Here is a 16,527-nt window from a genome sequence, read left to right as displayed (position 1 = left end):
TAGGAATACCGACATAGACTCATTTTTTTCTTTTTTTACTCTTTTCACTTTTTTTCATTTTCTCTTTCATTTTCTTTTTTTGTCACAATACCCTAGATCATGTCTTCATACTACTCTACATGCCACAAAAACTAGGGTTAGCTCAACAAGACTTAGAAGTTCTTAAGAGTACATTGAAAGATAGAACTTAGTATTCTAAGGCCAAGTACTCAAAGTTGTGTGTTAAGCAATCAAGAGAGATAGAGTAGTCAAGTTGGCTATTCCAAGGGCATCAACACAAGATCCAGTGCACAAGACAATACTAGAGGTGAAACATGATTTAATAGAGTACAACAACAAATATGTAACTCAAATCAATCATTAATCCATGATATAAAAGTCTTACAATAATGAACAAGCGATCATGGGTAAACTAGCATGCAAATAATAACCTAGATCATAAAATACACCCATCCCCCACCTAGAGATGTACATTGTCCCCAATGTACACTAATCATGAAAAGCATGGTAATATATGCAATGAAAATAATGGAGGAGGGTGGAACAAACTTCCCCGGTTAATCTTGTGCACACGGTGAGGAGTGACCCGAACCAAAGGTGTCGCAAGCGTTTCATGCCGGGTCTGGCCTCCATGGAATATGGGGAGGCTCACCAAACTCCCTTAATGCCCTGCAAGGCATAAGGGGCATCATCAATCCAAACAAAAATTAAGATTGCAAGAATACATAATAGGGAGTAGTCAACAAACAAAAAATACTAGATAAAGAGTAGTAGAGTTCTACACAAGGTTGGTAGGGCATCCCCTCACCAACTTATTGAAATCAAGCAAACAAACACACTTGCATAAAAAGTAAAGCAAGACAACAAACTAGAGAAATAAAACAAATGTCCATGCTCAAATGTCCAAGTAGTCATCACAAGATGTTGAAGATGTGGTTGTCACGGTGTGCTTCAAAATTGTTCAAAACCTCCAAAGTAAATTGCTAAAAGGTATGATCATCAATTGAGAATAGATTCACCAAAACCCATGTGAAAGTAATTTCTTGAATTGGTCATCCGTCCCAAATGTCTCCAAAATACCCCAATCTATGTGATGAAGTGTGCCACATAGTTTGGTCTTCGAAACTCCACACTTAGCCTTATGATGAGCATGCTTAAAGTGGGGTTCTTCGGGGTTGGCATAGTGTTTCTTGGACGTTTGGAAGCAAGTTCCTTGACTTGTGGCATTCCTACATCAATAAAAATTCAAATAAGAATGAAAGGAATCCAAAAGAGTGTATCATGTGGCATGAAAAGTGATGAAACATGAAGAAAATGGGGTGAATAGGATCCATACGGGCATAATGAGCCCGTATGGATACTATTCAATTTGCAAGAGTTTCCCCAACATCATGAATTTGAAAAATTTTGTACATAAATTCGAGATCAATCAAATACATGATGTTCATACTACAAAAAAATACAAGCTAAAAAGCTTGAAACAATCCACAAAAAAACTCAAGAAAGCAAGAAGAAAAAGAAAAAGAAAATTTTTTTCATTCACAATAAGCTTCATACCAACAAAAAGGAGGAGAGCACTAGAGTGGAGCTTGAAGAAGAACACTAGATCTACTTCCCAAGGAGATGTGGAGATGATTTAGAGTGGTATTTAGTGAGATCCGCCATGGAGAGGTAGATCATGGAGGCTAGGTCACGGTTGGAGAAGAAGAAGAATGAGGAGAGAGACAAGTTGACAAGGTTCTCATGAAGAGAAAGGGTCTTCACGGTCTCTATGAGGTGCTCATAGAGCCCGCGAGGAGTAGTGAAAAAGTTTCTGAATTTTTCTTGATGGTCTCTATGCACTCCCTCATAGAGCCCGCGAGGAGTAGTGAAAAGTTTCTGAATTTTTCTTGATGGTCTCTATGCACTCCCTCATAGAGCCCCGCGAGGAGTAGTGAAAAGTTTCTGAATTTTTCTGCGGCTCTATGAGCTCCCCATAGAGGCCGTGAGGCCCTAAAAAAACTTGATTTAAAGACTTCTTTGCTTCTCCAAACACATGGCCATGGTTACAAAAAGGTTCTAAAAATCATCTCCACCATGAAATAATGGCTCAAAGTTATGATCTAACACATAAAATGATAGCCCAAACAAGTGCAACTCCACAATAAAAATCAAGTGAACAAACCACATGGACAATGATCATGATAAACAAAAATAATGAGAGCATGGACTTATTCAAATTAACAACTCTAAGAAAAATACGAAAAAAATAACAAGAACATGAACACAAAGAACCCATAAACATGAAAAATAAACCCCTCGAATGCTTGGGTTGCCTCCCAAGAAGCGCTTGTTTAACGTCACGAGCTTGACGTACCTTGTTACTTATCTCATGGGGGCTCGAATAGTTTGAAATTTCCCCCGGTCATCATTGAATTGTTGTTGTTTCTTCCCGGTAAATTCAAAGACATCAATGAATGAATTTCACACTTTTCATGAACAAAGGGAGGTGAAGATTGTACCTTCTTTTCTTGAGGTGTTTGATGAGAATGAGTACTACCTTTCTTCTTCTTTCCCCGAACCTCCCTCCAAATCTTTTTCAACATTGAATCTTTCTTTTCTTTTTCTTTGGCATTGGTGCACATAACCTTCTCCATTTGCCACTTCAAATTGGAACTTGGAAGAGGAGAGTGAGGTTCTTCTTGATCTTCATTTTCTAGCTCTCCCAAGTACTCATCCAATGGGTTTAATGATAATACTTCCTGCACACAATCAGAAATTAAAAGTTCAGTTTCATCAACAAAATAAAGCATGTCATCATGGTCTAAAGAGTGTTTCATGGCCGCCGGTAGAGTGTACACTGCTTCTTCCTCACCAACTCTTAATGTTAATTTTCCTCCTTTAAGGTCAATTAGGGCACCGGAGGTAGTGAGGAATGGCCGACCAAGAATCAACGGTGTCTCCACATCTTCATCAATATCCATGATGACAAAATCCACGGAAACACAAATTTGTCCACCCGGACAATCACATCTTCTACAATTCCACGAGGCTTCCTTGTTGATCGATCCGCCAATTGTAAAATCATTCTTGTGGGTCTAAGTTCATCAAGACCAAGCTTCACGCATACATGGTGTAGGGCATAACATTAATGCTTGCCCCCGAGTCTCGCAAGGGCATTTTTCTTGACTCCACCCTCAAGTACACATGGGATTATGAAGCTTCCCGATCCTTCAATTTTTTTGTGGGAGCTTTTTTTCTCCAAAATGGCCGAGCAATTTCCCGTGAGTGCCACTCGTGCCCTCTTCTTCCAACTTTCTCTTGTTTGTTAGCAATTCTTTCAAGAACTTGGCATACTTGGGCATTTGAGTTAAAGCTTCCACTATCGGGATGTTTATGTGGAGTTGCTTGAAGATGTTGATGAATTTTCTGAATTGAGCATCCTCCTTATCTTGCTTCAATCTAGCCGGGTAGGGAATTGGAGGTTTGTATTCCGACGGCTTTGATGAACCCTTTGATGGAATTTCCTTATCTTCACTTTGCTTGCTTCTATCAATAACTTTCTCCATTATGTTAGGGTCTTCCACTTCGGCTACCCTAGTCTCCTTGACACTTGGGTCAACTCCGACCCTTGTCTCAACCTGTTTCCCGCTCCTAAGGGCGATGGCCTTCAAGTGCTCTCTTGGGTTCTCCTCGGTTGCTAGGGAGACTACCTGAAGGTCGCTCAGAATTAGCTTTAGCAAGTTGCCCCACTTGGTGCTCAAGGGATTGTACAGAGGCTTGAAGGTTTTGCAAAATGGAGCCAATCTCATTGAACTGTCCGGCATGTTGAGCAAGCTGAGCATTCACCTTACTGAACTGAGTATCCATACTGCTAGTTATGTTGTTGAATCTTGATTCAGTGTTAATCATGAACTTGGCAAGTACATCTTCAGTAGTGAACCTCTTCTCCAATATTGGTTGTTGCATTTGGGAACCTTGTGGAGGTGGTGCACTTGTCTGTTGCCCCTGATTCCATGAAAAGTTTGGGTGGTATTTCCACCCCGGATTATAAGTTGCGCTGTAGGGATTCCCTTGTGGCCTTTGTCCCCCAATATAATCAACATTCTCAATAGGGGCGACGGAGGAACTAGCAATAGGACATTAGGCGACTCCATGCCCTCCACCATAAGTGCTACAACTCAACACCGATTCTGACTTCGAGCTACTACCCATGAGCATGTCTAGCTTTTGAGACAACACATCAACCTTTGCGGCAAGAGCATCATTAGCATTGACTTCATAGATTCCAGCCCCTTTTTGTGGTGCACCTCTTGAGGCCCAATGAGACTCATTGCTTGCCATTGATTCAAGGAGTTGCTCTGCCTCATCGGGTACTTGTTACTAAGAGATCCACCCACGCAGGCATCAATTAATTGACGAGTTGCATAATTCAACCCGCTGTAGATGATCCGAACCCGCATCCAAGAAGCAAAGCCATGATGGGGGCATCTTCAAGAAGGTCCTTGAATCTCTCATAAGCTTCAAATAATGTCTCCGACTCTCCTTGTTTGAATGCCGAAAATTTCTTGCCTTAGCTTCACCGCTTTGCTAGGAGGAAAATACCTTCCCAAAAATTTCTCCACCATATCTTTCCATGTTTTGATCGACCCCGGCGATAAGGATGTGAGCCACCGATATGCTCCATCTCTCAAACTGAAAGGAAATAATCGTAGCCGGATCGCATCGTCAGTCACCCCGTTTATCTTGAAGGTAGAACAAATTTGAAGGAAACGGGAAAGATGATCATGGGCATCTTCATTTGCAAGGCCATTAAATTGGACTGAATTTTGGACCATGCCGATGGTGCTTGCCTTGATCTCAAAAATTATTTGTGGCGATGGATGGCGCTTGCACACTAAATTCTTCACCGTGAATTGTGGCCTTTCATATTCGGATAAAGTACGCCTTTCTTCGGCCATGATTACAGATTTCTGTGTCCTCAATTTCAATGTTTCTTTTCACTAATGCTTTCGCCCACTTTCTCTAAGTCTTCGATGCAAAGGTTCTCTCAATTTCACCGCCTTGTGCAACTAAATTTGATCGATTTGCTCGTGTCATGCACATGACCTTTGCAAAAGTCAAGAAAGATAAAGAAAGTTAAGCTCAAGAAAAATAAGACAAATGAAAGGAAGAAATAAAAAGAAAAGAAAAAAATGGTTAGAGCAATAAGCTAGAAGTTTCCTAGAATTCCTTAATGTCCCCGCAACGGCGCCAAAAAAACTTGATTGATTACCCGCAAGTGTACGGGTCGCCAAGTAATACCTTGAGCAAAAAGCCCAAGGATCGTATTCCACGGGGTTAAGGAGCTCCTATTACTCCTCCATCACTCACTTTCTAACCTTACAATTCAAGCATGGTATACTAATCTAATACAAGCAAGATTGTAAATAAAACACAAGTGTAACAACTCCAAGTCAAGCAAGAAAAATCACAAGAGCAATGATGATAAGAATAGGCCTAGGGATGAGGATTCCCAAGAGGGGTCATCAAGATATAAGGATGCATGAAAATACATGGCACGGGTGATTTAGACCCGACGGACCTCAACAATAGTTCAACCCCCAATTTCTCGGCGGCTAAACCCTAATCCCATACAAATGATGACAAGGATCTCTCCTTAGTCATATTCCTACGATTGCATTAAGTGAATGGAGATCACGCTACAAGGACACACTTAACCTAAGTTTATCCTCATAGTTCGGAGGGGCTACCTACACCCAATTTCTCGACATGTTGGCCAACAAATACCCCTATTAGCTCATTAACGATCTAGTACACGCGAGTAGGTCACATCTACATGTACAACTCAAACAAGAACTAAGGATTTCTCCACATAATAGTTCTAGGCATGAAACACAATGAGCCAAATCATAAATCACACCAATGCATATCAAATATAAAATGTAGCATCCAAAATACAAGATGAACCCCCAAGGTTCACCTACATCCGTGGCCTTGGGGGTCTAGTGTGCCATCATACAAATAAGTATCTCAAACACAACAAAAAGCAAGAAGTAAAATGCATAAATGACACTCCCCTAGTCCGAAATGATGAAGAGGAGAGAGAATGTCGGCCGAATGATGCTTCTTCTAGCCCCTAGAGATGCCGAATGCTTCTCCTCCTTTGATGATGAGGCTTGCCCCTTTAAGTTCAAGCTCTTGATCTTCCCAAGCTTCAAGCCAAACTCTCCCAAAGAATGGTGTCTTCGTTTCTCTCCTTCCTCCAAGTGATGGCTGCCAAAAAAACCCTTCAAAAGTCTGCCCTAGAGTCTCCAAGAAGTCCAGCCCAAAAAGTCCCCAATCTTTCTCAAAAAATCCCTCTATGTACCACTCATAATACCCCCTTGATGGCCTCTATCCCGAGTGCTATACCACTCCCTATGGCTCCCTCATCATGAGTGCTATACCAAGTGCTATACCACTCCCTATGGCCTCCATCCCCGAGTGCTATACCACTCGCTATGGAGCTTAACATTGACACTATTTGGGGTAGGCAAACTCCATCAAGTAAATATCTTCTATTATAGCTACAGTGATCATCCCGGGCTCTATACCAGGCAGCATTGAGGCCGTATGCCATGATCCAAATCCTGACTTGAAACTCTCCAGGTGCTACAGTAATAGCTATAGTAATCTTGCTACAGTGAATACCCCTACAGTACCACGCCCTGGTTTTCTTCTCTTTTTCACCCGAATCATATCCTCATGTCATCCATAGTGTTCCTGTGCCCTGCAAAGCAAATAACACACGGTTAAGCACAAAACGGGCATTAATTCTAATGAAAATACATGCTAGAGGTAACAAATACATACACTCAAATACGTGCATTTAGACACTTATCATTAATTTTAAGTGCATGCCAAGGAGTAAGTCATTAAGGATGGTGAAAGATGACGTTAACATCAATTTGGTTATTGGAACACAATAACAAACATCATTTTGAGTTAGACATATGTAGCAGCAGTAAGGGCAAAAGGAATACATTCTATCGTAATGGAAGAATAGGGAGACCATTAAAGAATCTTATTTGCCTATACTAAGCAAATTTGAATGGATCTCAGTTCAAATTTGTAAGACAACCTGTGGCGGGCAACAACTTTGAGTTGAAACCCGCTTTAATTCAAATGGTTCAACAGTTAATTTAGTTTCATGGTTTACCAGATAAAGATCCTAATAGTCATATTTGGGGATTCTTGGAAGTGTGTAACATGCCTAAGATGAACAGAGTTTCAGAGGATGTAATTTAATTTAGATTATTTCCATTCTCATTGAAGGGAAAAGCTAAATAGTGTCTACAAGCAATTCCCTGAGCATTTATCATCAATTAGGGTAGTTAGTTGAAGCATTTTTTATCAGATATTTTCTTCTAGGCCAGACTACGAAGCTAATAAGTGCTATAAAGATCTTATTTTCTATATCATTTAAACTGCATTCAATGTAGAATTCAACATTTTTAGCACCTAATTAGTACAAAATTTCATTCTTTTGTTCACCACAACCTTTAAATCTATTTTAGTGAAAAAGAAGAGAATTCAGGGTTATTTTGAAGCAAATTGGACTAAGTTTCTGAACCTGAGCTTCACCATGACAATTTTGAATTTGGTGTTGTCAAGCCATGGCTATGTGAAATTACTGCGAGCAACACAAAAGTTGAAATGACCTCACAATGGCCATTGTGAACCCATTACGATTGTGATCCACCCAGTCAAACGCCAGAGAATCCATCCCAAAAAATAACTTGGACCCCACTCAATAAGTTACTCACCATATGCATTACAACTCCCATAGTGAGACCGTGGCAAACTCGATTCTATATAGCCGGAGTTTTGGAGAGCTGAGCACTAGAGACAATTTTCTTCACTTTTTCAATAGATTTCGGTGAGTTTTCCAAGGGAGAGTCAATGTTAATCATTAGAGAAGGACATGCAAAGAGATTTGGCGTCATCTTGTAAATCTTGGGATCCTCTCAACCTCAACCTTCATAAACCTATTGGAGGAAGTTAGTTTAGGATTTCTTTAACTTTATTGTATAGTCTTATGGTTCTATCTTTATTTATATCTTTATTTGTGATCTATATGTACCCAATTCAACGGGAATTATTGATAAACGCCTAAATGTATGTATTTTATATGTATTAATCTTGTATCATTTGTGAATATGTTAATGAATTGATGCCCATTTTATGTCTAAATTGGTTAATTCGGTGTTGCAGGTCTTAAATGTGTCGAACGATGCTTAAAAATGTAAATCGGATGATTTTGACACCAAAAACGGCATTTTTGGGGTCCATCACTATAGCGGCACTGTAGCGGTATTGTAGCAGGTCATTGTTCTTGCTGCGGGCATTTGGCTGTGACTTTCACGGGCTCCATGCGCCCGCATGGGTGCCCGTGAGGTTTGCTGGAAATTTTCAATACTCGGTTACTGTAGCGAAAATACTGCAGCAAAAACAGTGTAGCTGAGTACTGCAGCACCGGCATGTTTTCTGGGCATTTGGCTGTGAGCTTCACGGGCTCCATGCGCCCGCATGGATGCCCGCATGGACTGACAGGATATAAATGAAACCGATTTTTCTAGGGTAAGGGGAGGAGTTTTCGAGAGAGTTCTTGGAGCCAATTTTCACCAGTCTTTAGGAGGGAAGATCACACGTTTTGGAGAAGGGAAATCAAAGGGAGAAGCTCGGTTTTGGCTAGATCTTCATCGATCTCTTCTTTTGGGAGTTTGTGAGCGATGAGGGAAGTCGCCCTCCCATCGCAGGCGTCCATGGAAGCATTTCCACCTAGCTTGGCTTGTCTTCCTAATTCTATTGTTTGAGGGAGTTTTCTTATGCCATTTGTAGTTGTTTTCATGGACTTGTTGCTTGTATTTGTTTGCATGGACGAGTAGACCCCAAGGTCACCGGATGCCGGTGAACCTTTGGGTGAACTTCTGTATTTGGATGATTTAATTTTGTCTATTGCAATTGTTGTGTATTTGTGATTCATTCTTGGTGCATTTGATGTGTTGCTTACATGAGAACTCTATAAACCAACTGCTAGGTTGTACTTGGTAGCGTGACCATCGCCATTGTACTAGACACACCAAGTTTGGAAGGGATTCATGTATGAATATGCCGTGACCATCGGGTATTCTGTACCCCTCCACCATCAGGGCTAGACCAAGTTGTGTTCCGGCCCTAATTAGGGATTTCCCCACTTGTTAATGCAATCATATAAGGATTTGATCAGAAGAAATTCTGTGTCAATACTTATACCGGATTAGGGGTCAATTGCCGTGACCATCGGGTTGATCTAATTTAGGAAATCTCTAGGTCCAAACCTTCAATTGCATGACATTCTTAGCATCCTTTGCACTTTAGTAGCCCCTAGGGAATCCGCATCCGTGACCATTTCTTTCCCCTGATTTTATACCCCCTACCTTATCATAGACTCCATTTGTAGTTCTTTTATTTCAAGTAATAGATTAGAGAAACCCTTCGAATCATTCTGCTAGACAATACGCAAAGAGGAAGTAAGAGTAGATTCTTGGGCCTAGGGAATACGACCCTCTCGTGCTCGCACGAGGGGTATTACTTGACGACTCCGTGCACTTGCGGAACGCTCATCAATCATATGTCTAGGTCCCTTGATTATTGCTTATGAATCATGATTGTTAAATTCAAAAATCCTTTTTAGTTTATATGATTTATTGCATATTTCTTGAATGTTATTGTTGTTAATGTGGATAAGGAAGATATGCCCCTACATTAGAACACACATGCCATATTAGATCTATGTATGCGCTAAGAAATTAGGCATAGATAGGTTTTTGAATTACGAATCAATTGTCCCCTAGGCATAATGTTTGATTTGTCCCTTCTAGACAAATTATTGATCTTAAGGCAAACATAGGAGACTGGGGTAGGAAGAGATTCCATCATATGTTCCTAGTAATTTAGACCTGGTTGCCAAGAGATTGGGACTAGAAGGCCTTTGAGTTCTCCTCGTCTAATACTAGAATATGATTGTCATACTCAATGCCTATTATAAGTAATAATTAAGATAACTATTATTGACAATGCCCCTTGCGTGTGACCCGCAAGTGCACTGGTTTATCGAAGTAATAAATCCCAGATGAGTGGGTATCATATCCACAGAGAGTAGGGAGTAAAAATACTAAGATTACTATTTGATAAGTGTCTAAATGTAGCTATTTTTGTATACATATCATATTCACTTTGTATGTATTTTGTGAGGTTTGATGTCCATTTTGCACTTAATCATCTATTATTTGCTTTGTAGGGCATAAGAAAACTATGGAGAACAAGAAGATATCATTTAGGTGAAAAGAGAAAAAAAACAGGAATTTCATACCACCCCCATACTACCCAGTATGGGGGCCGTATGCACTGTAGCAGCGGAATGATTTGGAGTTGACTGCCCAGATTTCTATACTACCCAGTATACGGGGCCATATGGAGGCCGTATGCACACAGTATGAAATGCGAATCTAGGGTTTTTGAGTGCAATACGACCCTCATACGACCCCTATATGGCCCGTATGTCGTGGGGGGTATATAAGCTGACTTTTAGGGCAGAACAAAGCACTTTTTGTTGCCCTTATTTTGGGAGACCATTTGAGAGGCTTTGGGGGACCTTGGGAAGGAGAAGAAGGGCAAGGAAGTTAGGAGATCATTCAAGGCCAAGGTCCAAGACTCTCAAGCCAAAAAGACAACATCATTCAAGGGGAGATCTACCACAATTTGAAGGAAGGAGACCCGTGGCTAGAGGAAGCATCATTCGGCATTCCTTTGGTGGGGGAAGCATCATTCGGCATATATTCTACCTCCTCCTCTGCCATTTCATCTAGGGAGTGTCACTTATGATTTTTTTTTGTGTTTCACTTCATTGTATTGCATATTGTGGGATGATGACACACTAGACCACCAAGGCCACCTGGTGTTGGTGAACCTTGGGGGTTTTATCATGTATTTTGGATGATTACATGTTAATTCCATGCTTGGGTAATTTTGAGATTTAATCCATTATTTTCATGCTAAGTGCTACACTAAGGAGAAATCCGTAGCTCTTTTATGAGTGATGCATGTAAATGTGACTTGCTCGCATGTATTAGATCATGAATGGATTAGAAGGGAATACTTCTATCATCACGGCGAGAAATCAGGTGTTTGATAGCCCTCCATGTAGGTTTAAGCCGAAGAAGAGTAGGCTTACGCCTAAGTGAGATTTCCTTGTACTTAATGCAATCGTAGGAATCTGGATTTGGAAGAAATTCCTATCTATGTTCGTATGGGATTAGGGTTCAATCGCCGAAAAATTGGGGTTGTTCTAATCTTGGAATTGTATAGTTCATTTTACCCTTGCATCTTTTATTCATCATCCATGTTTCATGATAACCCCTCAAGGGGATCCGCATCCATAGGCTTTTGCATTACATTGAGTTTCTTGCTTGCTTATTGTTTGTTCTCTCTAATTTGTTGATAATCTTGTTTTAGTTTTAATTGCAACTAGTAGAGTAAATTCCCTCACTTGAGATATTAGGCTAGATAATAGCTCGAGAAGGAGTAATAGGAGATCCTTAACCCCGTGGAATACGATCCTTGTGTCTTCATACGAGGTATTACTTGGTGATCCCGTACACTTTCGCGGAAGCAATCACTATTTAATTATACAAAGATGGAATAACAATTGTGTTTATAAAGTGCAATGAAAGAAATCATAATAGAAATAAGAAAGAGAGGTTCAACTAAAATGAGAGGTAAGGCAATCAATAACAGTGGGGTACTCGGATATTGTTCCACCTAGGATAATTGCTTCAAGTACAAAACCAACTATTAAGTCTCCTAATTGATGCCTAATGAGTAGTGGAAATCCATAACACACAGTCCCAAACCTAATGTCCACCTAGGAAAATTGCTTCAAGTACAAAACCAACTATTAATCTCAATACCTCACACTGTGTATAGTTGCAAGACACCCTATTCCGATGTATAGATCTAACCCTTTGGTCCAGGTGAAAGACCCCTAATCACAATTAAGCCCTAGATGCTAAAATCACTTTAACGCTTCACTCTGTTGCCTTTGCAACTAAGCCCCAGTGGAAGATAGTCATTTAGCCCATTCACTCTATTATGACCGCAAAGAACTCTTGAAACGTGGAGGTAGGATAAATCACATCGGAGGAGAAAGGTTACGCTCCGCTACTTTTTGACTCACCCTCTTCACCCTCTCAAATATTCCAATGTATAATCCTCATGGTGTGTCACTCACGCACAAAGGTTATCAATGTAGACTCTCAACCCTAGTATCACTCTAAGGGAGAAATCATTTAACAAGCATTCAACATTGGAACTCAATTAAATACATAAATTAACGAAAACAAAATAGAAGGTTAATGACACCAAAATATTCTAGGGTTCACAAATCCAAGTACCCACTAGGGGTTTAGCTCTCGATGGAGCTAGATACAATCAACAATGAAATCGAATGTAAAAACAAGTAATCCGTAGAAAAACCCCCCTCATTGTTGATGTCGATGGTCTTGTGGAGCGGTCTTGGCTTCTCAAAAGGTTCCCTTATCCGGCCTAGGGCACACCTCGCTGGATCTATACCAATGAAAGCTCCCCCAATAACCTTCTTCCAAGTGAATCGCAGTGCCGAAGGGGTAGAACCCCTCCAAAAACCTTGCCAATACCTCTTTAAACCCTAACGGCAAGCCTCTCTAAAGTTAGTGAAAAGATAGAAAGAAGGATGCTGAAATCGGGCTGAATCTCTGCTTCAAAATTGATGGAATCAAGCATCCGCACGGGCCTGGGGAATTTCCACAAGCCCATGTGGATTCTCTGGAAATCTCATTTTCAGCCGACCATGAACAGTACTGGCTAGAAACACTCCCGAATCCATTTTTTTTCGTCGAGGTAACATAATTGGCCACACGTTTATGCCATAGACCACGTCACTTCTTCAATAAACGGCCTTATTGGTGAAGATCTTGCTATCAATGGACAAATCGGAATACTTGAAAGTGACTGTCTCTGTGGCCCTAGACATCATTGTCCTTGCTTGAATACCTAGAAGTTAGCACACATTCTAGTATCTTGAGCCCGACTTGTGTCTTCGCATTTGTTCTTCCCAAGATTTCATCAAATAGTGCATTCATGATCTACATTGGCTTCTTTTCTCAATATTTAGTTTCGCAACCCTACATGTGCAAAAGAACACAAATACACATGTATTAGCGCTTAACCCTGATAAAACAAATGCTTATCATATGGATAGAACACTTCGCATTCTTATTGCACAAGCACTTATCGGTTATACAACTACCCAATCTCTTGCAAGTGTGCTTAATGATTCTCCAATCATATTTCTTAATAATTTGTAGAAGTTAATGATAAGTGCTTGTTTGTATTGGTAATTCGAAGTATTCTTATCTTACGATGAGCATTACTTTTATCAGATTGTAGCGCTAATACATGTGTATTTGTGAACTTTCGTGCATGAAGGGTTGTGGAGCCAAATAATAAAAGAAAGAAAACAAAGTAGATTGTGATTGTACTTTTCTGATGAAGTCTTGGAGTGAACAAATGTGAAGACCCAATGTGTGATTGAAGATACGTGAATGTGTGCCAACCTCCATGCGCTCAAGCAATTACATGGTTTGGAGGGGCACGAAGGCAGTCACATTTGCGTATTTTGACTTGTGCAATGTTAGCAAGATCTTCACCAATATGGCATTATATTAAAGAAGCAATGCGATCTATGGCATAGACGTGAGCCCATTTATGTTGCCTCGATGAAAAGTGTGGATTTGGGAGTATTTTGGGGGAGTACCATAGTATGTTACTGTAGCTAATCACTATAGCAAATTATTGTAGCACTTACTATTTACAGCCCGCAGAAAATCAGATTTCCAGAAATCCACACGGGTGTGTGGAAATTACCCACGCCTGTGTAGATGCCCGATTCCAGCCCTTTATAAAGCCGTGACTTGTACCGATTTGGTGAACCATCTTTCATCTTTCTTTCTATCTTTTCTCCATCTTTGGAAAAGCTGGTGGTTAGGGTTAAGAGAGGCTTTGGCAAGGCTTTTGGAGTTATTGTTTCTTGCTCCATGGTGAGCTAAACCCCTAATGGAGAGCTAAACTCGTCCATGGAGAGCTAAACACCATTAATTGGTATTTGGATTTGTAAACCCTAGGATGTTATTGTTTCTTTGAGCTTTTATTATGCTTTCCTTAATTGATGTCTTTAATTGAGTTCCAATCTTGAATTCTTGTTGAACGGGACGTTTACATGGTGGATCGCTTTGCTTCTTAAATAACGGACATGTTTGTGGAGATCTTGTTCTATATGCACAAGTCGGAATGTGACTGCCCTTGTGCCCCTCCAAATAGTTGTGCTAACTTGAATACGAGGAGTTTCGCACACATTCCTGCATCTCGAACCTGACCTATGTCTTCTCGTTTGAACTATAGCAAGATTTCCTCCGAATTGGTGCATTACGACCCACATTGGCTTCTTTCTCTCATAATCGGTCTCACAACCCTACCTGCATGAAAGTAACATAAATACACATGTATTAGTATTAAAACCCGAGAAAAGTAATGCTCAACACAAGGAAAGAACACTTCGTATTCTTATCGCATAAGCTTTTATCAAACTCCCTCACACTTAGGCTTTTGCTTGTCCTCAAGCAAAAATTAAAACATTAAAGCATAGACGAAGGAAATATTGGAAGTTCTTGGCCTTAGGTCACCAAATCATACAAAGAGAGCATTCTACAAGTATGGGAAATTTTAAAACCAAATACGAAAAATCAATGTTCTAGCTAAAAACTTGAATCAATAAGGACGGCAAACCTGAAATCGTGTAAGTGTGTGCACTCACTCCAAACAACCCAAAGTATACTCCTCAATACTCTAAGTAAAAGGAACTTATTTATCTATAAAAAAAATAACAAAATTTTTCAAAGGTGATAGTAGCTTCACACATCCTCTAAGGTAGCCCTTTCCCAAATAGCCGCTAAGGTTGCTTTCACACTTTCGAGGTGGTAGCTCTTTCTACCGGAGTGGTAGCTTTCACTCATCCTATGAGATAGCTCTTTCTGTCATTAGGGCATAACTAGTATCCGACTTATGAGTGTAGCTTCATACTTCATAGGTGGTAGTTCTTTCCACCCAACAACCACAAATAAACAATAAAACTATTTTATTCTTTCTTTTTATTTTTTCTATTATTTTTTAGAATTAACACAAGAAACAACTAAAACTAGTCCCTTATACATCAAACATAAATTTCCAAAAGAGTTTAAAGAGTGAGTGGTGCACCAAGTGTCGATTGGTCAAAAAATCCTAGAAATTCAAGCAAAAACTAGAGCATGAAAACATTCAATGTTAAAAATTCTCCTAAACTCAAGAATACAATCAATGCAACTAAGGTGAACCACCATTGGCTATGTGAGCATGTATATCAATCAAAACTAGTATAAAAGAGATGCGTGCACTATGAAACTACCCCCCCCCCCACACTTAAGTTGTACATTATCCCCAATGTACACATGCAAGCTCATTCATAATGTAAATCAATTAAATTCAGATGTGGGAGAAGCAATCAAAAACAATACTCCCCTGACTCCTAGTGTTGCATTTGATGGAGCTAAGTCCTTGCGAGTGTTGTTCCAATGGGTTGTGAAGCTCACACGGCCAAGTGCCGAAACACCTTGGCCGTGCCCATGACAAATTCTTAATTCCGATGATGACAAGACCATTTGCACGTATACACGAGGGGGTTCAGTGAAGCTCAATAAAAACAAACATAACTCCAGTACATAAAAGATAAGACAATGAATACAACTCGAGATACAAAATTAAAATAAACTCAGAAGGAAAGTCCTTTCTAAGTATACAAGTCCAAAATAAAATGCGGAAGTAAAAGGCGAGGAAAATAAAATCAAGTGTCAATTTCGCGCTCTAGCTCTATTGCTGCTGCTGGTGGTGATGAAGTGCATGGTGGGTCATCTGATATTGGAATAGAGGATGGAGGCGCCGAAGAAGCTGAGGGTGCCTGAGGAGTCCTCGGCCGCAGGACAAATGATAAGCCGACGTCTTGCTCTAAGATCAAATGTAATGTGTCGAAACGTGACATGAACTCCGTATACTATACGGCCTGTGCAGCCCTAATATCGGCAATATCTGCTCGGGCCTCTGCTACCTCTGTCCGTATTACCTCCATAGCGTTCTCGAGCCTCTCAAAGTGATCTTGGGCTCGATATGGTGAAAACATGCTCACGGGGGGGTGGGTCCTCTGTCACCGGAGGTGCCTCGGTCTCCATCGATGCTGACTGAGGCTCGGGGTCAGGCTGGGAAGCCTCGGCATCATCTCCCTCCTCCTCGGCTATCTCAAGGACCGGTAGAACTAGAGCATAAACCCCTGTCTGAACCCTACAGACCATGCCAATCAATCTCATCGTCTCCAAGCTTAGAGGCAGGTATACCTGTCTTCTC

General features: G+C 40.5%; 1 non-coding gene across 1 annotated transcript; it reads left to right on the top strand.

The window, feature by feature from the left end:
- Positions 1 to 4,452: 4,452 nt before the first annotated feature.
- LOC120268239 lies at positions 4,453 to 4,559 on the top strand. The gene has a single exon (XR_005538885.1). It is a non-coding gene; the product is annotated as a small nucleolar RNA R71 (small nucleolar RNA).
- Positions 4,560 to 16,527: the final 11,968 nt, after the last annotated feature.

The sequence above is a fragment of the Dioscorea cayenensis genome, chromosome 1 (assembly GCF_009730915.1).
Source record: "Dioscorea cayenensis subsp. rotundata cultivar TDr96_F1 chromosome 1, TDr96_F1_v2_PseudoChromosome.rev07_lg8_w22 25.fasta, whole genome shotgun sequence".
Taxonomy (NCBI): Eukaryota; Viridiplantae; Streptophyta; class Magnoliopsida; order Dioscoreales; family Dioscoreaceae; genus Dioscorea; species Dioscorea cayenensis.
This window is presented reverse-complemented; position numbering and strand designations above follow the sequence as displayed.